The sequence below is a fragment of the Phodopus roborovskii genome, unplaced genomic scaffold (assembly GCF_943737965.1).
Source record: "Phodopus roborovskii unplaced genomic scaffold, PHOROB, whole genome shotgun sequence".
NCBI classification, from domain to species: Eukaryota; Metazoa; Chordata; class Mammalia; order Rodentia; family Cricetidae; genus Phodopus; species Phodopus roborovskii.
In genome coordinates this window covers 201,661-226,584 of record NW_026125778.1, presented here as the reverse complement: position 1 = coordinate 226,584, position 24,924 = coordinate 201,661, and the positions used below count along the sequence as shown (strand labels likewise).

General features: G+C 41.0%; 1 protein-coding gene across 1 annotated transcript in view; it reads left to right on the top strand.

Annotated features, from left to right (window-relative positions):
- The first annotated feature begins 16,986 nt into the window (after positions 1–16,986).
- Mtm1 (myotubularin 1) overlaps positions 16,987–24,924 on the top strand; it is a 111,893-nt gene continuing 103,955 nt past the window's right edge. Inside the window, exon 1 of the mRNA XM_051178626.1 lies at positions 16,987–17,061. The gene's annotated coding sequence lies outside the window, so the exon portion shown is untranslated. The remainder of the gene's footprint in view (positions 17,062–24,924) is intronic.

Sequence of the window (24,924 nt, the reverse complement as noted above, 5' to 3'; positions counted from 1 at the left end):
ATCTGAATTACAACCCGTCAGTAAGCTTGGGTAAAAGTACAATCCAAACATTGCACACGATATCCTCATGCTGAAAAGTGTGCTTGTATGTATGGTATTCAAATTAACTTAGAACGCTGTGTTTTCTATTTTAATTATAGAAGCTTTGTGTATAAAGTATGGCAATAGGCTAAGGTGAACTTGATTGGGAACAGTGGTGCCCTATTTACCAGGTTTTCTCAGATGAAAGTTATATGTAATTCCTTAGTTAGCATTTGGTATCTATTGTGGTTTAATAAGGATCAGAAAAAACAAATAGGCTGAAAAGATGTTTATTCAGGGAGAAATAACTTACAACATAGATGGAGAGGTGCTGCTTTTACTAACATTTGTCCACAAAAGCTGTGCTGCCTAGCCTGGCTTGGTTTGATTAGCATAGGCAGATGGCCAGAGTTATTGATGTAGTCATTGTGGATGAAACACCTTGGCCTTGAGAAAGGAAGAGGATGAAAAAAAGAGTAAGCTTGCCCCTCCATTGTCCAGACATCTAATAGCATGTTTGCAGCCAGCCTTGAAAAGGCTGGCCTTGAACTCCTGATTATCCTGCCTACGTCTCCTCAGTGCTGGGATTACAGATGTGTGCCTGGATAACCAACCCTTTCCTTTGTAAAGTACATAAACTTCAGATATTTTATTATAGCAACTGAAAATGAACTAGTACAGTTATTATTCGTCAAGACAGTGTGTGTTGAAAAACTGGGCTTCAAACTGGCTTCCATTGCTACCACCCACTACTGTTTTGAAGTTACATGTATATGGCAGATTAAACAGTTGCTGGATGAATGAACACAATGAACTCCATCTAACAGTCAAACAGATTTGCTTTACTTAAATGAGAGAAATTGGCCGTGGGTACACAGCCCTGAGTAATCCCAGAGAACTTCCTGGGGGTATTATTGAACCGTAGAGCTTTCACATGCAAAACCTTGTTGCATATCAGAATTGAAGCCAAACAAGATTGCTATGTGTTAGGGATACATCACATACAGTACCAAAGCACTGGCAGTCATGCTTAGAATTGACTTCATTCAATTAGAATGCATTTTACTCTATCATACAAGTACTTGCTAAAAGTCAACCCACACATGGACTCTAAAACAGAAAGCAATTGTCATCTTGCAATATGGAGTTGGGAAAATGGCATCAACGTGAGGAAATTACCTCTCAAGTCACAGGATCCCATTGTTTACAAGGTGCATATTTTACTTTCTTTGATTTGCAAAAGGAAAGTACAACACAGTATTTAAAAAGGTATTTTTGTAACTGTGAGAAGAAAAAAATCACTGTGTGTAACTGAACTCTATTGAAATGCTGGGCTGTCAGGGTTAACATTTCAAAACAGGTCTTGCTATACTTCGGCTTAGCAGCTGGTAGCAACTCCCCCAAACCTTCAGTGTATCATTATTATCCAGCTATAACTGCCTCCTTCTATGTCATTGTTAAGGGTTGAATTGCATTCTACGAAAATATACAGAAATTTTAACCCTAGTACCTGTGAAAATGTCTTCCTTTGAAAATAGGTTATTTCCCAATGTCCAAGTGAATGTACGGTCATAATCCAAAATGGCAGGTGCATTCACAAGAAGTGGAAAATTTAAACCCAGATTTAAACCCAGAATCACGCATTCACACAAGGACATTACTGTGTGAAGGTAGGGGTCCAGCCATCATAACATAAAAAGAAAATGCACATAAACTACAAGAAGGAGCTTTGGAAGGACAATGGCACCACTAATACTCTTACTTCCAACTCCAAGCCTCTAAAACTCCAAAAGAATTCATTTTTATGTCTTAAGCCATTCAAATTGGAGTGTTTTGTTATGGTAGTCCCAGGTAATTCAAGCATGTGCCTTCTACTCCCTTGTATTACTTCTCCCACCCCAGCCCGACTTTTTCAGTGCTCTGTGCCCTACATGCTTTCCTGCACACATCATTCCAAGACTTTATAGGAGACCATAAGTTCAAGGGAGAGGGACAGCCTCAGCTTTCCTCTGGAGTACTGATAAAGATGTCCTGCTGTGAACATATTCTGTGGTCAATATAAATTTTGTCTATGCTGGCTCCAGTTTAGCGTGACCCTTTTCCTTTTCTATTTGCTGATGTTCCTGTTGTTAGTGGAAGCCTGTTCCAGGGATAACTGTGACTATTAAATCTTCCCTACCTCACCATGGACTTTATCAGTGCATCCTGTGTTCCATATCAACTTGGACATTGCTAGTCTAAAGCATTTGTCACATCGCCTGAACCATGCCTGCTTTGAAGAATATCCCTTCACTTCTTCCACAGGTCATGGTTCTGATTACTTGTCATCTGCACTTGGGTTCTCCTCCTTTTGTGGCTGAAAGCCTGGGCCGTAATGAAATAGTTGGCAAAGTCTGTATCCATTGTGTTCATTCATTACTTGTGTCATACAGTAAATGTTTGTCCAGTCAATAAAGATAAATGTGAAGAAGCTTCATGTCAATTTGTTTAAGCATTTGTTGCCCTTGTAAATTAGCCCTGCCTTGCTTACCTTCTCTGTGTCTTAACCATGTGTCCCTATAGCAACAGACACTGTGTCTAGAATATCGAGGGTAACCAATGACTAAGATGTTTTTCATTTAGTTTAGTCGAAAATGAAAAGATGTATATGTGGCACATGTGAATAACTTCAGCACTGGAGGCTGTGGCAGGAGGATCAAAAGTAAGACTGCTTCAAGAACAACAAAAATGTAACTCACTGGTTGAACAATATTAGAAATGAAGATAATACTGCTATATTTACTTTCCTCCCTGAAGGGATACTATGTGATAGTGAGGGTTTTTTTTTTTGTTTGTTTGTTTGTTTGTTTGTTGGGACTGTTGTAGTGGCTCGTTTACCCAGTAGTGTGTTCTCCCACAATAGCTATAGCATGTGGGGCAGTTTTGAAATGACCCATTTCTACCTCAAATCCAGACAAGAGTTGGTAGAAAAATGCATGACTAATAACTCCTCAGGCAGATTTAGCACCCAGCAGTTTGTGAAAGAATTATATTTATATCAGTTATGTTGAACATCAAAAACAACTCTACACTTTTTAGGATAGGCAAATGCTGGCAGTCACTTTTATCTAAAATGGTCAAATGTCTTCATCTCAAACATTTTCTCAAATATTATTTCCTTCACACCATAGACTCTACTCTCTACTTCTTTGAGCTCACCTATTTTAGATGCCGTGGATGAGTTAGATCATGCAGCATCTGTCTGTGTGTAGCTTATATAATTTGACGTGATGGCCTCCAAATCTCTCCATATTTCCACAATGACAAGATTACATTCGGTTTTATGACTGAACAATAGTCCATTAAGTATATATACAAAGTCATACTTGAAGGGTTTTGTTTCTTTTCTGTTGTTTGCTTTACTGTGGTTTCATACCAAGGACTCATTCATGAACAACTGTTCTATTTAGGAAGGAGCTTGAGTGTGCAGCTGAGAAGCCATGGCTCTGGTCTCAATGCTACTTATCACAACACAATTACCTTAAGATTCTCACAGCTTCCCTGAGCTTGCTTTTCCTCGTTTATGAAAGACATATGGTCACTATATTAATTACTTTTCTAATGCTGTGATAAAACACCATCACTATAACTTATAGAATGAAATATTTATACGGTTTCTAATTCCAGAAGGATAAAAGTCTGTCATGTGGGGAATCATTGGAAGCTGGTGCAGAAGGATGAGGGCTCATATCCTGAAAAAGCAGAGTGAGTAAGCTGGGAATGGTGCATGGCTTTTGAAACCTTAATGTCTTGGCATATTTCCTCAAGCAAGGCCACTCCCAAAAAATCATCAGCAACCGCGGACTAAGTATTCAGAAATCTGAGCCCATATTGGACATTCTCATTTAAACCACAATAGCCACTTTATTAATTTACCTTCAAAGGACATAGCATAGAACAGATAAGAAGTAGCATAAGAAGTTTAGCTGATATTACAGGCTATAATTTTAGCTACTTAGGAAGTTGAAGCAGGAAGAACACAATTCAAGGCTCGCCTGGTCTACAGCCACACTGGACAATTTAGTGAAACTCATTTCAAAATGAAAAAGTGCAAAGAAAGGCTAGAACATATGAAGCATTAGGTTTTTTCAATATTAGTGTGTGTGGGAGGGAGATATGCAGAGCTTTAAAATGCTTTGGGAACTTGAAAAAAAGAAAAGTATTACACTGGCATTAGGATACATATATAGACCAATGAAACAGGATTGAGAATCTAAAATCCAATCCCCATATTTATCATTATTCAAAGTGTGATAAAAATGAAATATGATTTAACACAAAACACTATTGTTTGAGCAAATAATTCTGGTATATCAAATATTCATATGCAAATTAGGAAGTTAGATTCTGTCTTAGTTATTGTTTCTGTTGCTGTGAAGAGACACCATGACCACAGCAACTATTATAAAGGAAAAACCTACAATTGGATGGCTTACAGTTTCAGTTTAGTCCATTATCATTATGGTGGGACATGACAGCATGTAGGAAGACATGGTGCTGAGCAGGTAGCTGAGAGTTCTACATCTTGTGTAGGCAACAGGAAGTGAAGTGAGACACAGCATAACTCGAACATATATGAGACCTCAAAGCCTGCCTCCACAGTGACACACTTACTCCAATAAGACCACACCTACTCCAACAAGGTCATACCTCCTAATAGTGACACTCCCTTTGGGGCCTATTTTCTTTCAAACCACCATAGACTCCCTACCTCTCTCATATAAGATACAGAATACATTATAAAAGAACTCAAGGCACATTATAGATCTACATGTAAGAGCTAAGAATATGTAATTCCTAGGAGAAAATAAACACTCATTACCTCAGATTTGACAATAATTTTTTTTTAAGTTTGGCATTGAAACACAGATAAAAAATAATAAAATAGGTAATTGTTCCTCTTTTTGTGACTGGGTTACCTCAAAGTATGTACTCACTCATATATGGATTTTAGACCTAGAGCAAAGGATCAACAGCCTATAATTCACAACACCAGAGGAACTAGGATACAAGGTGTATTCTAAGAGATTCATATAAAGTCCCTCACAGAAGGGGGAAGGCACAAGTCACCTAGAGCTCAGGGGAAGTGGGGGGGGGCAGCGAATGGAGAGAGAAGTAGGAGAAAACGAGGGGGAGGAAAGGAAAACACGTGCGACCAGGAAGATTGAGTCTGGTTAGGAATAGAAGACAGGAAAGAGGGGGGGAGAGAGAGAGCATAAAAGAGGGAGCCAATATTGGTTTGAAGATAAAATTGAACACGAAGAAAGGTCTAGAGACCTACAAGACTGCCACCAACTAACAATTTGAGCATCAGTGGAAAGGCTACCATAAATGCCCTTCCAGGATAGTGAGATCAACAACTAACTTATCCATGGAGCCCTCATCTAATGCCTGTTGGAAACAGGAGCAAACAACCATACATAAACACTGAGTCGAACTAGAACGCAGATGGAGAGGACAAGACCATGCGGCAGAAACACATAGAGACAGCTTACCTGAACAAGGAGGAGCTAAGGGCCACTAGACTGATAGCTGGGAAGCCAGCATGGGACTGACTCAGGCCCCCCTGAATATGGGTCTCAGCCAGATGGACTGAGCAGTCTAAGGGACTTCAGACAGTGGAGCCAGGATGTATCCCTGGTGCACAAAAGGACTTTGCAAACATATCCCCCATGGAGGGATAACTGCTTTAATCTAGAGACAGGAGAGAAGCCCTAGTCCCTACTTCACATGACCTGTCAGATCTACATGACCCCAACTGGATGGCATTCCCCTACATATGGAATTAGGGTGGGGGGATGGGAGGGGAGGGTGTTTAGAGTGCATGTGAGAGGGCAGAGAGGGTAAAAGGGAGGGAAAGAGGGAAGGAAGTGAGGGAGGGAGAGGGAACTGGGATTGACATGTAAAATAATAAATAAAATAAAATAAAAAAGAATGAACTTGGTAGCCAGAGTTAGGGCAAGTAGAAAAAGAGAGAGCTTCCTCTTTTATATATGTAGGCTAGAACTAGATGGTACGGTCCATATTAAAAGTGGATCTAATACTTAATTGATATGCGTAGCATAGATCTGTGTTGCTATTTCTAAGAAAGGATTTATCTCTGTAACTCTGGAACTCATTCAGTAGACATGCCTGGCCTCAAATTCTGAAAATCAGACAGCTTCTCCTCCCTGAGTTTTAGGGTTAAACATATGTACTGCCACCAAATAAAGGTGGATCTCATCACCTTATCCTAAACAGGGTTTCTCTTTGTGCCATTGGCTGTCCTGGATGGAACTCATTCTGCAAGTCTGACTGGAAGCTCATAGAGTTCTGCTGGCCTCATCATGTGCTGAAGCTCTGTGGTTGCTCTGCCATGTTGAAATGCTGGATCTTTGTCAAGCAGCAATGGTAACATTGTACTACACACAATTATTATTTCACAACATAATTTCATGTGCTATGGGTAAGTAAATGAGTAATTATTATTTGAAAATCCATGCTTCATCATGTCCCCATGATTTTCCCATGCGGCACTTCATCTTGAAGTACTTCCTTCAAAGAGGATCATAAAGAGATTCTTTATAATGTCAGGTAAAGAGATTTACTGAAATCAAAATAAAACTGTCTATGTAATTGCAGGTTTTTAGACCATGACATTTATTTGTAGACTGGAAGACAAGTTTGTGGGATCTATGCTGGTCTACAACTAGTGAGACATTCTTATCTCCTCAGAAACATCATTGTGGGAAAAGACTCAAGGCTTCCAAATGAGAATGCCTCTATTGAAGAAACAGTGACTTCTTATCTGACCACATCACAGAAAAAACAGGAACTGAGAATGTGCGAGGGTTTTTTTTAAAATATGGGGACTATTCACTATTTGGTTTCTTCAGATTATTTAGTTTTGCATATATTTTCCTTCTTTCTAAGTCTCTTAGGACCTCTTGGATGCATTATTTACCATGTATTTTCTTTATTTTTCTAAATTAATCAAACTGGATAAATATGTTTTAAGATTTAAAAAAAATAAGTAAATAAAATAGATAATTGAACTTCAGCAAAATGAGAAAATTCTTGTGATTTAACAGAAACCATCCAGAAAGTGAAACTACAACCACAAAATGGAGTTGGAGATTTTACAAATACTATATCTAATAATGGGCTTGTATATAAAAATAATTCTTACAATTCAATAATTGAAAGAAAAAACTAACCAGTTTAATAAAAATGAACAATTATTTCACTAGGTTTTTCTTCAAATATATGATATAAACAGCTAGTAAGCAAACAAAAATTTGCTCATTAGCTTCTGGGACATGCAAGTCAAAAACAAGTTCTCACCCATTCCAAATGCTGTAAGTAAAAAAGTAAGGGGCTAAGGATATGGCTCAATTGAGTAAGTGCTGAAGGCACTGCTTAAAACGTCTTCAGAATCTCATGAGGATCCGGATTCAATGTTCATAACCCATATTAAACAAACAAACCAATGAATGAACAAATGAACGAACTGCCAGGTGTGGTAATGGACACTTCTAATTCCAGTTCTGAGAAGGTGGATCCCTGGGGCTAACTCACCAGCCAGCCTAGGCTTTGTATCAAAAATTCAAGAATGTAGAATGCTCAGTCCTAAAGGAAACCTGTATACCACATGTATCCTCCCCCACCCCCTGTCCTCAAGTTCAAGGATCATTGAGGAAGAAAACTTGGCAAGAGTGTAAGAGCCAGCAGCAATGGATAACTACAAGTAAACATTATCTTCTGGACACAATAAAGCAGCTGCACGCATAAACTCACAATGGTTGCTACAAAACCTGTGCAAGCCCAAGCCAGACCAAAGTCCCATGTGAAGAGCGGAGTTGGGCACACAATCCCACCTCTAGGTCTGGAGTTCTTGGCAATTTCTAGCTGCTCTGAGAGAGGGAGGAACTGTTTTCTCTAAGAGTATAACATTCAGTAGGTTAACCACACTCCAGTGGAAGATCACATATCGAAGAATATTTTAAAAGCACAAACTGGTCTTGAATGGTTTAAGAAAATAAGACACAAAGTTGAGTGAGTAGGGAACAGGGTTGGATCTGGGAAGTGTTGGAAGAGGGTGATAAATATGAAAACATGTTATATGAAAGTGTCAGAGAATTAAAGAAAATAAACAAGGCAGATGCACCTGTGGAATGAAACCTAAGGTTGTCCTCTATGTTCCATAAGCCTGTGCATACATATGTATACTCATCCTCCTCCACATGCATCTGCATACACACAAACACACCCACACAGAAGCATACCCATGTACACACACACACACACACACACACACACACACACACACAAACACAAACCAGTGCAAGGAGTGTTGAAGCACAGCTGTGTTTCCAGCACTTGAGAGGCAGAGGCAGAAGGATCAGGAGTTTAAGGTCGTTCTTTGCTATATACTGAGTTTATAGACTAGGACACATGAGATGCTACATCAAAGATAATTTTAAAATCTAAACAATAACAAGTGTTGAGAAACACTGTAACTCTTAAAGATTGCTGATGGAAATATAATATGGTACAAAACTGTCCAAATTTCTACAAATGAGTGCATAAGAAAAAGGTAGTAGGTATGTACATATGATGGAATGCTAGTCAATTGTAATGAAGCATTGACCCATGTTACAATACAGATGTACCTAGAAAATATGTTAAGTAAAATAAAGAAGACACAAAATTCCATATATATGAGAATAGTCAAATCCACACACAGGTGGTTGACAGGAGTGAAAAGACAGAAATTAATTGTGGATCTGGGATTGTGTTAGGGGGGAATGAAATTTTCTGGAAATAAATGTTTATGTGGTTCTGTGAATATTAAATATTAAACTGTATACTTAGCATGGGTAAATTTCATAGTACTCAATCATCATCATCATCATTGAATTAAGATCTTGCTTCATAGAACTCACTAACCTGGTACCTGCTGTTAGTGCATGGTGGCCTCGATCTCACAACAACCCTCCTGTGGCAAGCTCTTAAGTGCTGGAATCAGTTTTGTGCCACCATCCTCTGCTTTAGAAATGATGTCACAATAAGTCAGTTGAGAGGCAGGGCTTATGAAAGAACTGAAATGGGAGAGAAGTAAGGAAAGGGGTGGAGAATTCGGGGGCTTGTACCCAGCGTTTTTCCACGTATATCCCTGAGATGTTCCAGGCTCTGCTGGCACTCTGTTAGCAATGGGAGGTCTACAGCTGTCCTTGGTAATACTGCTGCCAGAGGCTTACATGCTGCTCCCTAAGAACAAACAGAAACAGAGGAAGGAGTTGAGAATGGGACCAAGAGTCTATGCTGTTCACAAATATCTACTCCTGGAGTGTCCCACTTAGAGATTCATAGGGTTGACAGGCTTCTTTGTGGGTGTGTATGTGTTCTCCATTGGTTAATGGTCTATTTGAAGAGATTCCCTGAGGGTGTAGGTGGGAAAGGAACATCTCCATCACACTCTGTCTAGAGTACTCTGTCAATGGGCTCTTCCGCAGCTGCCCACCTAAAGATGGTGTCCTCAGGAAGTGGTTTATAGAGCAATCCTGTCTCATCTTGATGCTCTGCTTCATGGAGGGCTTGTTCACTGAGAGGAGACATGGCCCAGGGAAGGAAAGGATCTCCAGCTGCACGGTTCTCATGAAGCTCTGGCAAAAAGCAGTAGGGAAGCATTCTGTCTGGAAAAAAAGGAGTGCTCTTTTTGTTTCAGTTTCCTTTTTGAGACAGGATCTTGATGTGAAGCCTGCTTAGATTGGCTTCAAATGTGCCATCCTCCTGTCTCACCCTGCCAAGTACTGGGATTCCTAGTATGTAGGTTCACGTGTTCCTGTATCTCTTAATCTCTCATGCTTCCAGTTGTTCTTAGTCCTGGTTCCTTATGTGAAGCCTGTTTTCTTTTTTAACCTTGTTCCATATTACTTATTGGGAGGAAGGTGGGGCATTCTAGGAATGCATGTACAAGTCAAAGGAACCCTTACAGGGATCATTTCTCTCCTTCTATCACACCTTTATCAGCTCAACCATCTTGCTAGTCCTGTTTGTTCTTTGAAGCAATGCCTAATATAACTCAAGCATATATCAAACTTGCCATGTAGCCAAGAATGATTTTGAATTTATGATATTTTTATCTTCACCTTCCAAGTTCTGGGATTACAAGTGTGCATCACCATACCTGGTTTATGTAGTGTTGGGGATCAAATCTACACTTAGTGAATTCTAGGCAAGCACTCTACCAACTGAGCTATACCCATGGACTCAAGGCTTTGTTTCTGAAGTAGGACATGAAATCTCTGTCCTAGACTGAACCTGATCTTGAAAAGTAGTTTCACATTAGAGACAAGGCATAGAAAACATTGTCATTGAGTCTGAATTTTGTTTTCCCTGTCCCATCTACTTGGGAAGGTTTACTCCTGTTGTTCTAAATTCTGGGAAAATATACATAATGTTAAAATGGGCCATTGTGGACAGAACTAAAGAAAAACATCCTGAGTGAGATAACCCAGAACCAGAAAGACAAATATAGTATGTACTCACTCATAAGTGAATACCAGATATACAGCAAAAGATACCCAGCCATAATCCCAGAGAAGCTTGAATCTTCTTCCAGAAACAGATGGAAGCAGATGCAGAAATCCACACCTAACCAATAGGCCAAACTCCTGGAGTACAATCAAAGTGAGGGAGGAGCAAAAATATGAACAAAGGAGTCAAGACCATGATGGGGAAACCCACAGAATCAGCTGACCCCAGCTACTGAGAGATCACTGACTCAGGCCTGACATATGGGGAACCTGCGTAAGACAGAAGTAGACTCCCTTAAAATAGGTGACAATGGTGCGACTGGGACAATATAGGAGGCCACTGGCAGTGGGTCCAATATCTAACTCTAATGCACAAACTGACTTAGTGGAGCCCATTCTATATGGAGAGGTACTATGCCCAGCTTAGACACAGGGGTGTGGGGGTGGAGAGGTGCCTTGGTCCTGCCTCAATGAGATGATGGGACAGACTTTGGTAGACTTCCTATGGGAGGCCTTACCTTCTCCGAGAAGCAGATGGGAGGTGGGGGAGTGGGAAGAGTGGGAGGAGAGGAGGGAGGGAGAACTGGGATTGGAATGTAAAAAAAATAAATTAATAGAAAATGGGTCATTGTGACCATTTTAAGTGTACTATTTACTAGTCTTAAGTACATTCACACTGTTGTGCTACGAATCTGCCCTGTGCTTTCTATAGCAGCAGTGGTTTTTTGCATTACCATCAGTGGGACAAGAGAGTTCTAATTTCTCGTCATCCTCAATGACACTTGCTTTTTTTTAAAATTTAAAATGTATTATAACTATTTATGTGTGCACGTGCCTGCTCTCATTCATATGCACATGCCATAGCACTCATGTGAAAGTCAAAGAACAACTTCCCAGAGTTGTTTCTCTCCTTCCACTATGTAGGTTCTGAGGATTGAACATAGGTTGTCAAGCTTGGTGGTAAGCACCTAGTGAGTCATTTTGTCAGCCATACATTGTTTTGATTATTATAGCTATGAAAGAAGTTTTTAAATGAAGAATATTATTTTGCATTTTTGGAATCTATTAATGGCTGTATGAAATCATTTGAATTTTGATAGAAATTGCAATGAATTTATATATCACTTTGGGTAGTATTGACGTTCTAACAGTATTGAGCCTTCTGATATATAAACTTGTGGCATCTTTCATACATTTGTGTCTAAATTTTTCTGTCATGAATAGCATAATGTTCTCACTGTACAAGTTTTTCAGTGTTTTGTTGTTTTATTAACTTTAAGCCAGTTTCATTCAGATTCAGTAACTGTTCACTGACAGGTTTCTTTTTCATGTCTCATTTTTTTTCCCGTTTTCATTGTGTGTTTGAGTGCTCCAGTACTCACACCACCATGAAACAGTAAAATAAAAGGAAACTGCTCTTTTAGTGATCTGTTTGGGGTAAAGCATGTTTGACTCTTTTTCTTCACAGTGCTTACTTCCTCAAAAAAAGTAAGAAACCAAGATTAAAAAAACAAACTCAGCTTGGTGGGGTGGTGCATGCCTGTGGTTCCTACACTTGGGAGACAGAGACAGGAAGATTCCACGTTCAAAGCCAGTGTGAGGCACATATCAAGATCCTGTCTCATGAAGCAAAGGGCTGGGGCTGTAGCTGACAACACCTCATAGGAGTGGAGTTGCAGAGAGTAGTGTGGGGAGATCTTGTGACGTTGGCTTTGATTTTCAGCTGAACTTCGGCGCAACTTAGTTTTTTTTATTTATTTATTTATTTTTTTACCATGCTCCTTTCTGGGCTGAACCTCAGAGTCATGTCCCCCACTGCACCTCCCATCCTGCACTGTGATGTTTCCTGGGAAACAGTGTGATGTCATAACCCTGTGTCCAAGGATCCGTGGGAACAAAGGACCTAGATTTGTCTCAGTGTGATTATTTTCACACCCCATTACTTGCTTTAAACCTCCATTTAGCACCTGGGAAAATAGAGCTCACTGACCAGTCAGACACCCCCGTCAAGGCGGCCCCATCTCAACCTTGAGTTCTGGGAGAAAAGCAAAGAGTGAGAGAAACAGCATCAAGCAGCAGCAGCAGCAGCAGGAGCAGCAGGAGCTGCTGCAGCAGCAGCAGCAGGAGCAGGAGCACTCTCATCTACCTGTGAGATGCACCTGCACCCCTTCAGTGTGCCCATGGTACAGCACATCCCTTGCTAAGTGTATAGGGCAATCTTCTCTGTCCTTTGTTTTTCCAGGTTCCTTCACGCTAACCTCAATTTTCTTGGAATACAATTACCTACATTGAAATTCACTCATACATGTCAAGTTTATAGTTGGAGTTTGGGCAACTGTACAGTTTCATAATTACCATCGCAATCAAGACACAGTACATTTCTATTACTCCCTAAATTTTTCCTGTTCCTGCCCTTGGAAGCAGTTTCCTCCCATTCCTCTGTTTGGTTGGTGATCCCAATCAACTATAAACCTGACTTCAATAACTATACTTTTGTCTTTTCCAAGCTATAGTAAGTGGTTGGGAGTATAGCTCAGTGGCTGAGCACTTGCCTAGCTTGATGAGAATCTAATTTTGATCCTCAGTACCATAAAAACTGTAATATAAATGGAATAGCATAGTTCCTACTAATTTTTACAGTTTATTTCTCTCAACGTTGTATTTTTGTGATTTATTCATATTGTAGCATATATTATCACTTTCTTCATTTCTATTGCTAAGTAATATTCCATTAGGTGCATATGTCATGATTGCTTTAGCCATTTATCAGCAATAAGAATTAGATGGGAATTTGAGTGTTTTTGTTCTTGTTAATTTTTAGTTAGCTTAATAATGGTTTCAATATATATTGAGACAGGGTCTCACATAGCCGATTCTAGCTTCACACTCTATGTAGCTAATAATCTAAATTGAATATTTGGCATGTTGACACATGCCTGTGACTTCAGCAGAGGAACAATCTCACTTGACAGATGAAAAAAATGGAGGTTTATAGAACAGTATTTGCAAAGATGAACTAGGATTTGAACCCTGACACCTTGATGCCCTGCTCTCATCTCTTTTTCATGGCCATCCTGATGACTTAAAAATACTACCTCCGGATATATTTTTATTTAATCTGAACATGCAAGGATGCAACAATCCCCAAACATGTTCTATGATCATTTTATCAGAGGAAGCAGTGTTTTGAAAGGTGAAATGGCTTTCCCATAGCCAGCAGGTTGCCCATAAAATTGGTGCGATCCAAACCATTTTCTAATTCTAAGTGCATCCTGCTAGTGCCCAGTGCCTCATAGGGACATTCTTGCTCAGTCTTTCTTCAGCCTCTTCCTTCTTTCACAAAGACGTTCCTTCTTTGGAGATCAGGGAGTGAAAAATGGGAGATGGAGGCCCAAGCTCTCTCATATGCTCCTCCTGGCTCTGCCTACCCCTTTTCCCCAACTTCAGCGAACACAATAATAACCAGAAGGCAGGAGTCACTCAAAGAAAGTCTTAGCAAAAGCAAGAATTTCAGGAAGCTAGGTTGGCGGTGGGGGACACAGACAGAAGTACACTAAGTATAGGATGTGCAGCTCTAAAAGGTTGTTAGGGATGTTGTATCATGTCCCATCTATTGCCCACATGCCCCAAAGTAACAGGCCAGCCATCTCTCCACAATCCTCCTGTCTTGGGGAAAATATGTATATATCTATATTTGTGTGTAAAGTGCAGGGAAAAACTGAAGAATGGTTTAAACACACATGCACCCACACATACGCGCACACACACACACACACACACACACACACACACACACACACACACTCCATACACCCTATCCTGAAGGAATGTAGGTAGGACTTGTCGAATTATACTAGTTGTTCGCTAAGGTGTCAGTGCAGGGGCAACTCCTCTGTTACACACATTTATAACTTTCAAATTGTTGTTAAATCTGTGTGTTCCTAAAATCTTCTTCATACTATAAGGCAGGCACGGCAGGGGTCACTGTGCCTATTTTCTAGCCTAGGGAAAATTCTTCTCTACTTCTCCTTTCTGGTTGGTCTACATAATTTCACAGATGAGAGTAGACTGGGGCAGGACCCAGACAGACTCTGGAGAAATCTCTAGTGAGGACCTCCTTAGAATGAGGACCACCTGTATCTTCTTCACCCCTGACTTCCAGCTTGAGCAAAAGGCTTTAGCCTCATTCTTGGACACTTAAAGCGTATACAAGTCTCCATGCAAGCTGTTGCTTTCCCTCCTCCCATCCTTATTTTCCTCTACCCCTCTGCCCCAAGATTGACAGACATTGAGAATCTAGTTATTTCGTAGCCACCAGGGAGCCTGTCCAGCATGCAAATTTAATGAGCATGCTTTGAAATACAGCACAAATGTGAATGTAATTCAAAGAACTTTATAGTCTGGGGAGAGGAGCTGGCAGAGCAGACATTCAAGCAAATGATGACATCAGTACAATGAAAAGCACTCTAGGGGAACCTTCTAAGTCTGCCTGGCCCACAAACAAGTGCTATTCTGCTGTCTGTCCAGGAGTTTGGCTAGTCCAGAAAGAGATGAACAAGTGGAAAGGGCTAGAAGGGGGGGAAAATCCTGGAATATTCATAGTAAAGAAAGACTGCTGTCAACTTGGAGGGCAGAGAGAAGCAGACTGGCAGAAGTGGCTAAAGAATGAATTGGATTCACAAATGTCTTGTTTATTATCTCAGTAGTCTCTCTCTCTCTCTCTCTCACACACACACACAGAACCCCCCTACAAAAGCCCCCTTTAATCCCTGAGGAATATAGCTCCTAGGATCTCACAGTAGGTTCTTGAAACCATAAATGGTGCCAAGTATATATTAATATAGTCCAATGAAAAAATGCAATTCATGAACTAAGAACAGTAAAAAGTTAATAATAGGTACCAATAAAATAGAATAAAATTACAATACTCTTGGGCTTTGAGGCCATTACTAAATGGGAGAAGTGTACAGGGTACTTGAACTCATATCACAAAGTACCACTACAATCAATCTAACAACTAAGACAGCAACCAAGTGACTAATAAGTAGGAAGTCTATGGACAGCATGAATGGCCTGGAAATGGAATGATTCACATCACTGCTGGGATGGAGCTGGGTTGTGAGATATTTCCTTCTCTCTCTCTCTCTCTCTCTCTCTCTCTCTCTCTCTCTCTCTCTCTCTCTCTCTCTCTCTCCTTCTTTTGGTTTTTCTTTAAGAAAGGATTTCTCTGTATGACTTTGGAGCCTGTCCGGAACTCTCTCTGTAAACCAGACTGGCCTCGAACTCACAGAGATGCCGCTGCCTCTGCCTCCCTAGTGCTGGGATTAAAGGCATGTGCCACCAACACCTGGCTTGAGATATTTCATTACCTCCAAATAGTGTGAAATTTAAAAGTTATGAGTTGTTTCCTTCTGATAGTTTCCATTTAATACTTTTGGACTGCAGTTTAACAGTGGCTAACTGAAACTGTGGAAAGTGAAGCTAATGGTGTGGTGAGATACTGTATAATATGTGAATATATGTGTGCATATTTGAATGATATTACGCAAAAGAGTTGCTTTTAGATGCTTAAGAACCAATCAATAGAAGAAGAAAAAAGACCATGGTGATGTAATCCCTGTTTACCTAAAGTTGTCATGTAAAATTAATATGTAACACAAAACCAAGAGACACTATGTATATTCTTCTATGAGCCAGACTGTGTTTATTTGATCAAGTACTAAACCGTCTTCTTAAATTTGTACCCCTCCCTGCTTTCACTTTCTGTTTACTGTTTCAATGATCATCTGACGAAAACCTCAGAAAGCAGAAGTCATTTTGACCTGCTTCCTTTTACTGATTCAATAGTGCTCTTGGAAAGGTGCTGGCGCAGCATGAACTACACTCACAGCTATACTGTGGGCTTATGGGTTGCAAATACTGTACCAGGAACAGTGATATGTTTCAACTTCCTGACTCAATAATAATAGTTCAACTTCGTGACATCTGCTATAATTTAATCTACAACAGTTTTCCCTCTAGATTCTCCCCGTCTTTTTTTTTTTTTTTGTACAGACCTAGTGAGAGCTAGTACCAAAGTACTGGGACTATGGGACTAAGCTCCCCAGTGGCTTTTGCCTGGCGCTGACTCCAACTTTCCTACAGGGGTGGACCCTGGCATCTTGGCCCTGCCCATTCCCACCACCAATTAGCAACTACAATTCCCAGATGCCTCTGGGCTCTGGACCCATCAAACAGGGTTTCCCAGCAGCCTCACCGACGAAGAGCTAGAAGAGACTACTTAGGTCACCCAGCACCTTCCTGCCACCCCCGTATCACATGTCCAGCTCCATCCAATCAGAACTGGGAGGAGGGAAGGCATCAGCCGCCTGAGGCCTGGAGGGCTCGGGGGCGGGGCGAGCGTGGAGGGGCGGGGCGAGCGTGGTAGGGGCGGAGCGGGGGCTCCAGAACTGAGCTGCGACTCCGGCGGCTCCTTGAGCCTGAGGTGGGTGAGCGTACTTGGCTGGCCTGGCAGGGAGCAGGGCGCTATGGGGACCCAGAATGGGAGGGTCTATAGTAGGAAGTAGGGACTCCCTAGGGCGACGAGTCTCCAGGGGCCTGGCAGCCCCGCGGGGGTGGGGGTGGGGTTCTCTGGAGCGCCTTGGCTGTCTGCGCAGGACTGAGGCCCTGGAGCTGCCGGCAGGTGCCTTTCTCCGGCTTTTCTGTTCTCCTTGCCCGAGGTCCCCAGGTGGCGGCAGAATCGGGGAGGTCTGAGGATCCTCGAAACCACTGACGGTACTTTGCTTCCTTGTCCCAGGGTGGTGGTCCCAGGGTGGTGAGCCCACGGGGCAGCCGCCCTGCCCTCCTGGCGAAGGCTCCTTACCCTGGCCCTGAGCACGGGGCAAACACCCTCCGCATTCCTCCGGGACCTGCCAAGTGGTGGCACCCTGGCACTGGCCGTAAACCCTCTTTCATTCCTCTAGGCCAGTGTTTTGTGCCATACGGGGGGGGGGTTATCTACTTTTGAAACCGCTGAGAGATCTCCCAAGGAACGGTTAGTTCCCCGATATGCAGTCGGAAGTGTAAACACTCACTAGCAAGTGTTCTTGGCCGGGTTGCCTCCCTTAACTGTCCTTTGCGCTCAGGAAGTGAAAACTAATTTTAGTATTTGCTTAAACACAATAAAGTGACAAAGTGACTCTCTTGAAGAAAAGAAAAAAGAATATATATATATATATATATATATATACATATATATATATATATATATATATATATATCGGGCTTGATGGACGCGTTTGAGGTATGAAACAAGTGGGTTGTAGCTGGTTTCTGAACCAGACCTTCTCAAGAGTAGAAATTGAATTTTTTAGCACTGATGTTCAGGTAGTTCAGTTTTCTGAATTGGGGAACTGAGGCCCAGAAGATGTTCGTGTGACCTGGGCTTTAGGCAATGTAAAGGCAAACCTAATGTGACAAGCCAAGTCTCTGGGGGTTCCATGGTGTCTGCTAGTCTGGGTTCCTCCTACCACAGCTCAGTTCTGTTCCATGTGAAGTATCCACCTTAAGAGTACTGAGACTGAAGTTTTACTACAGGTAAACCATTTTTTAATTTTCTTTAAAACTAGTTAGTTTACTAGCTAACCTTTGATCCATCATGTACACTTAGGAGGATCTGTATATTTGTCAAATTTGACTCCAAAGAACTTCAGGCATTTTTTAGAATTAGATCTAGCTTTTAATAGATCTCATACATTGTAGGAGATTCAAACTGGTGGCCCTATTGAGTAGTGGAGCAGGCTTGTGAAGTGTTCAAAAGTCGCTAACAATTATGTGGGATTATAGATTTTGGTACTCTTATTATATGTTCTTATGTTTTTCAGTTCTCAGGGGTTCCATTCATTCATTAAACATTGCCTGTGGAGTACCTGCAGGGTCTGGCCTAAGCAAAGGAACACAAGAAGGAAACACAGTTAAGGCCTTATGCACTTGATATAGAGGATGTCTGACAAAGAAAAAAAATAAGTGATGTGTTTATTAGATGAGTTGTAAAATACTAAACTTTGGAAGCATACAATGACAGTAAAACAGGCTGGCAAATTGAGAGTGCCTTTGTCATCACTTTGAGTTTCTAGTTTTTGATAGTTGTTACTCCAATAAAACAAACACATTGAAATGAAATAAATCTGGATCCAAGAGATCCATTCTTTCTAAGAGTGCTGCTTTGTTAAGTTCATCACAGCTTCATTTTTATTGTATTTTCCCATTCAGTGGAAGTTGTAATTTCATACATGTAGAATGATGGTATTCACATGGATTTCTGTCTCCCTAGATCACTGTTAAGTGCAGAAGTCTCTAGTGAAGTCAGGATTACATGGTGATTTCTGGCTATTGTCCACTTGAGGATTTTTGTTCTAGTGTGCAGGCTTGTACTCTGAACCTGTTATCTGAAATGATCATCTCCGTGTTGCCTGGCTTGTAGAGATGCTAGCTCACTTTGAAATAATTGCAGAGTGAAAAAGCACTTAAGACCAGAGGAACAGGAGCACTTATTAATAAACTGATGTTGACAAGAAGTCACTGTAAAAGTCATTTTTTCAGTGCTACCACTTTTAATATTGTGTATGTTCAGTGTTTTCAAAACAATATTTCTGAAAAGGACTGTTACAAAAAGTACTGTAATATTGCTTCAAAATGACAAGAGGATTAATAAAATGTAGTTGCTTTAGAAACCATTGAAAACACATTGTTCAAGCTTTTATTGAGGGCTCAAAAATAAAGAGAAAAGCAGAGATTCTTGAAGGCTCCCTAGGTGACACTTTTAACCAGTGGTCAGATGATTACAAAGGCTGTGATTGATTTCTAGTTATTTCTAAAGATTATCCAATTTTACAATAGCATAATGGGTTTCATTCATTATTCTTTATTCCCTCATTCTGTTTATGACCTCTTGGAAGTTCTAATTTCCTTATTTCCTGGTTTTTAGTTCATGTCTTCCTTTTTGGCAAGTATCAGAGGGACAGGGATTATCATTTGCCTAGAAGATATGGGCTCAGGATTGAGAAGTCTAAAAGCCATAGTGAGTGTGGGCAAGCTGCTTAACCTCCATGTCTGTTTCTGTATCTAGGAAATCAAAACAATTGTAATAGTTTCTCAAAGTGCTTCAAACTGTCCTGCACATAGTAAGCATTCAAGGAAAGTTAGCTGTTGTTGACTTGCTTGGAACTCCTTTCTGCTATGTTGTTTTTTGTTGTTTTGAAAAAGGCCCTCACTACATAAGCCCAATCTGGCCTCAAAGTTAGGACAATCTTCCTGCCTCTGCCTCTTTGAATTGCATATATGTGCCACCACACCAAGCTTTGAGCACTTCTTTTTGTGAAAAATGAGAGTAGCAATGTTCTAATAAATCATTGGAATTCTAATAAGTTAGATTTTTCTAGACAAAACTTTGCTTTCCATTGTTGATGTGAACCTTTAATTACATATGGCAGTGGTAGCCATGTCTGCAGGTCTTGAGTTACTGAATTCTCTTTGCCATGTGGAGTGAAGATTCACTTGGAGTCATATTCTGCTTGTTACCACAAACAGTAACAGAGTAGGAAGGGCCCTCCAATTCCAATGCTTTGTAGTTAAAAGATGGTCTTGCATTGGCAGAACTTTCAGTACCCTTTACACACAATACCACAGCAGTCTTATTCCTTTCAAGAATATGGAAGCACCTCTAGATAATTGGCATTGTACACAGTGCCTTCTTGCTATTTCTGCCAGAGGAATGGTTAATGAGCCTTTTGTCCATGTGAGGTAGTGGAGATCTCCTTGCATTTAGATTCTAGACATAGGTTGAGGTCCCAGTTTTTCTTAAACTCCGTGACTCTGGACAAATTATTTTAACCTTGTTGCTGGGTTGCTGGTGGCACTTCTATTTGGAAGATGGGGGTAATAAAACCTGCCTGCCAAACTTCCAAAGACGTAATGGGACTCAAATGTACATTAGAACCCTTTGCAAACCATGCTGCATTATTATTATCACACTAAAGTGTTACATAAGTTATTGATATTTGGCTAGTGTTAAAAGGGCTGCCTTCCTGTTCTTGGCTGTCTCCTGCCATGGAGCTATGGGTGTGGCCTCTGCCTCAACTCCCTCTTTTATCTTGATGCCTGTAGTATTTTATTCTGATGCTTTAATGGACCTGGAACATCAGTATCCTTTTTGATTTCCCACTCCATTCATACCTAAAACAGTAGCACTGGGTAGCCAGTAGTTAAATAGCAATACCAAAGTGACTCCTATGTAATGGAGTTTTACCCACCTCAAGTGTATATACATGGAAGGCTTTTCTTTTCCAAATAAAGACCAGGCCTCAGCTATTGAGTAGGGCTAATGCCTATAATTCCATGTGAGAATGAAAAGTCATCATGATCGTGTAAAGAGGTCCAAAGATAGGATTGTTCCCTATATTATTGTCACTCACCCAATCTGTAACTGACAGGCCTTTTTGTGAATGACAGGGTCTGAGTTCGGTTTGTATGGTACCTGGCTTTGTTTCTCAGCATCTCAAGATGACTCCACACAGAACTTTGCTGGACTTGACAGATATCTCCTGCATGTTGCAGTGGTATTTTGTTGTTTTTGTTTTGTTTTATCTAAGGAGTGGTGAGGTGCAAGATGGTTCATACAATGTCTATGAAACTTAACCTGCCTCAGAGCTCATAGTAGGCATTTTGTAAATATTGTTGACTTCAATCAGAGGAGTGTCACCTTAGATTTATTTGAGCATGTCCATTTGAATCATTCTGCTATATGCCTACAGATCATGTTCCTTAACCAGGTTAAGAAGCAGAGCCTGTGCCTAGCCCTTCTGCTTGGGTTCTGATAGTGGATCAATAAGATGAGTCTGAATGGAGTGTTAGGAGAGATTTCATGCATTGTTTTTCCACCCCTTTCTTCCTAGTTTCTTGGTATTTGGATTCTGTCATGAGTTCAGGCTCAATTTTGCTTTGTTTGCAAATATGTTTGGAATAGGAAAGCTAAGGGAAGTTGAAGGGTAATAGTTAAAAGTAAAAAATAAAATTAACCTGTTTGTAAGACATTCAGCTCTCATCCCATTGTACAGACTTGACAGCATATAGTGGTGCCCTTTATTTAGCGTGTGATAATGGTTAGATGTTGATGTCACATCCTTGAAATTCTGATGAGAAGGAAGCACTTTGTTTCCTGAGCCTTGTAATGGGACACGCTGCTCTGCCAGTGTCATCCTTTCCTCCTTGTGGGAGTGACTGGGGCAGAGGTGAGTTGTAAGAACATTCCTAGCATTGGGTGGTGGTGCTTTAAATTCCCTTTGTTGACCTTTATATTTCTTTATGGCCCTGAGATTGCTTAGGTGGGGTTTTAGAAGAAAAGGGACTTCACTTGATTTCAGTATTGTCAAGAAGTGATCCCAGCTGTTTTACTCAACTAAGAACTGCAGGTATATGATCATGACCCCCGGCTATGACTCATACTATACCTCCTAGTTAGTGCTGTTCAAGGGTAACAGCCTGCAAGAGTTTGTTTTAAACTTCAGGGAGACCTCAGGAGAGTAGGCCCTTCACACTTGTCTGTGTGACTAGCCGCAACCATGTAATTTTAGAGTTTCCTGGTTCTGAGATGTTCCTTGTGAAGGGCAGTGGTTGAGGAGAGGATGTGAGAAAGCATATGTCCCACCCTCCCTCAAAGAGACTTATTAGAAATGTCCTTCACCTCTTTGCCCCTAGCTGTAAAGTCTGGTGGCTTTTTACATAGAGGATAATGGCTTCTTGCTTTTTAGCCTTTCAGCCAAAATCAGATAGAAAAAAGGAGGCGAGTCTAACCCCATAGAACATTTCCTTTTTTCCTGTGATCAACTCTAATAATTTCTTCAGAGATTCCCATCATTTGTTTCATCAAACAATTTCCCGTTGCTGACAAAGATTGCCTGAATGCCCTTATGTGGATGGAAATTTCTGTTCTTCCCAGTCCCACTCCCATTCAGTCCCTTATAAACACACTGAGGCTTACATTAATTATACACAGGTTGGCCAATGACTCAGGTATCTTATTGGCTAGCTTTCTCATAATTATTAACCCATTTCTATTAATCTATGTTTCTCCATGTAGTCTTGGCTTACCAGAGAATGCCCAGACCTGTTACTCCTTTGGCTACTACATGGTCTCTCTCTGGCAGCTCTTCTTTTCATTCTCTTCCCACCTATACTTTCTTCCTGGCTACTGGCCAATCAGTGTTTTATTCATCAGCCAATAAGAGAAACATAATAACAGCATACAGAAGGGCATCCCCATCAGCCTTAACCCTCAGCAGCTGCTCCTGAGAGCTTGTAACTTTTAGTTGTCTCCTGAGTGCCTAATTTGTAAATGAAGTCTGAGATGGTTGATAGGATGTCTGGTCATAACCTGGCTTCCCAAGTCTTTGAAACAACATTAGCCAACAGAGAGTGTTAAATTGAAAAGGTAAACAGGCAAGATACATTTTAACATATTTTCTGTAACAGATTATATGTAAAATATAAGTGTATTTAAAATACCATCAGTTTTACATGTAATTACCTTAACAATTAATGAAGCATCTTTTTTTTTTTTCTTTTGTAAGAGACTTGGAAATTACTTGTGTATTTTGCCTATAGGATATGCCCATTTTGACTAGCCACATGGTTCATGCCAGAGAGTTGCTTGTGCCAGTCGCTACAGTGTGGAACAGTAGGAAGTTGAGAGCTACCTTTTGGCTTTGATTTGCTGAAGATTTCATCAGGTTGGCTTTTAGTGCCCAACCAGCTGCCTCAGTAATAACTTACATTGATGTTAGCCTTAATGTTTGCCAAGCCTTTATCAGAATGCTTTGTACATAATGTCTCCTTTGAGGATGAAATTATTAATGTAAGTGCCAAGTTTCTTTCATAGAGGTTAGGTCTACACCGAGATTTCAGGCAGCAGCACTGGGACCTGAGCCCAGGGATTGTGACTTCAGGACTCGCAACTGTGGAGCTCACCTGACTATGGCGTCTCTTTGTATTGGTGTTAAGAAGGCAGTGCTGGGCATGGGTATGGTGCTACATACCTGTAATCTCAGTGTTCAAGGGGTTGAAGCTGGAGTTCACGATAGCCTGGACTTTACAGTGAGAATCAGTCTCCAATAAAAATTCATGGAAGGAAGGAAGAGATGAGGCGGGGGAAATAAAGCCAGCAAGCTGTTGTCGAATACATGTTTTTGGTGTGTGTATCCTTTCCCTGGCTCTTAAGAGAGGGTGCCAAGTCCCTAAATAGAAATTTCCTCACCTTAGGAAGACTGCAGACTGGTGGTTTACTAGGCTGGCTGCTCATTAGAACCACCTGGGGGGCATTTTAAATGCCCTCTGCCTGAGCCCCACCCATGTACTTCTAGGTTAATTAATCTGTGGTGAGACCTGCATGAACAGTTTTGAAAAGTCATCTTGTCGTAGGATTATGCAGCTCCACTGAGAAGACCTGTTTGAGGAACACTTATTCGACTACTGTCAAGAGTCACCTGAACTTCAAGGACCAACTGTGCCTTGGTGAGTATGGGATGAGGCAAGAGCAGCCAACTCCTGGGTGATGCCCAGGCTGCTGCTGTGTACTTAATACTTAGATTAGCCAGCAGCACCAAAATCACCTGAGGAGTTTGTGCAGCAGCACCAGTTCCCTGGCTCTGTGCCTGGAGCTTCTGATTCAGCAGGTCTGGGCCAGAGCCCAGGTTCCATGTTTGAGAAGTTGTGTTGTTTTTAATATTTCATCATCAAAGACTGAGTTCACCTTTGGCTTCATGCAGATGTACTGCTAACACACATTTTGGGAGTGCTAAACAGAAGGTGGATTGTAACCAACCCTCTTTGTGCTTAGAGGATAGTAACACATAGACTCACCCAACTTTTTAATTTCTAAGAGGTTTTCTAGTTGAACTGAAGCATTAGCTGATTGGTCTTGTTTGGACAGACCCAATGTGTACATGCTCTTGCTTATTGCTGCATTTTATTGGTAGTATTTTAGTGTATTTATCATTGTGTTTCGGCTTCAGTTTTCATTTAATTTAATACTGCAATGCTAGCCTTATAAAGTGAGTTAGGACCTTCCCTTTCTTCTCTGGAAGTGTGTGTAAAGTTGGAGCTTACTTGAATGTTAGTAGAGTTCAGGGTAGAGCCATCTGGGCCTGGAATATTGTCTCTATCTGATTGTTTACTCATCTGCCCCTTCCCCTTTATGCCATCATCTCATTAGGTCTCATAGGCCTCAAGCTCACTGCTTAGCAGAGGCTGGCCTTCTCTTGATAGCCTGCCTGCCCCCCGGGATGATAGGTGTGTACCACCACACCTAGCTTTA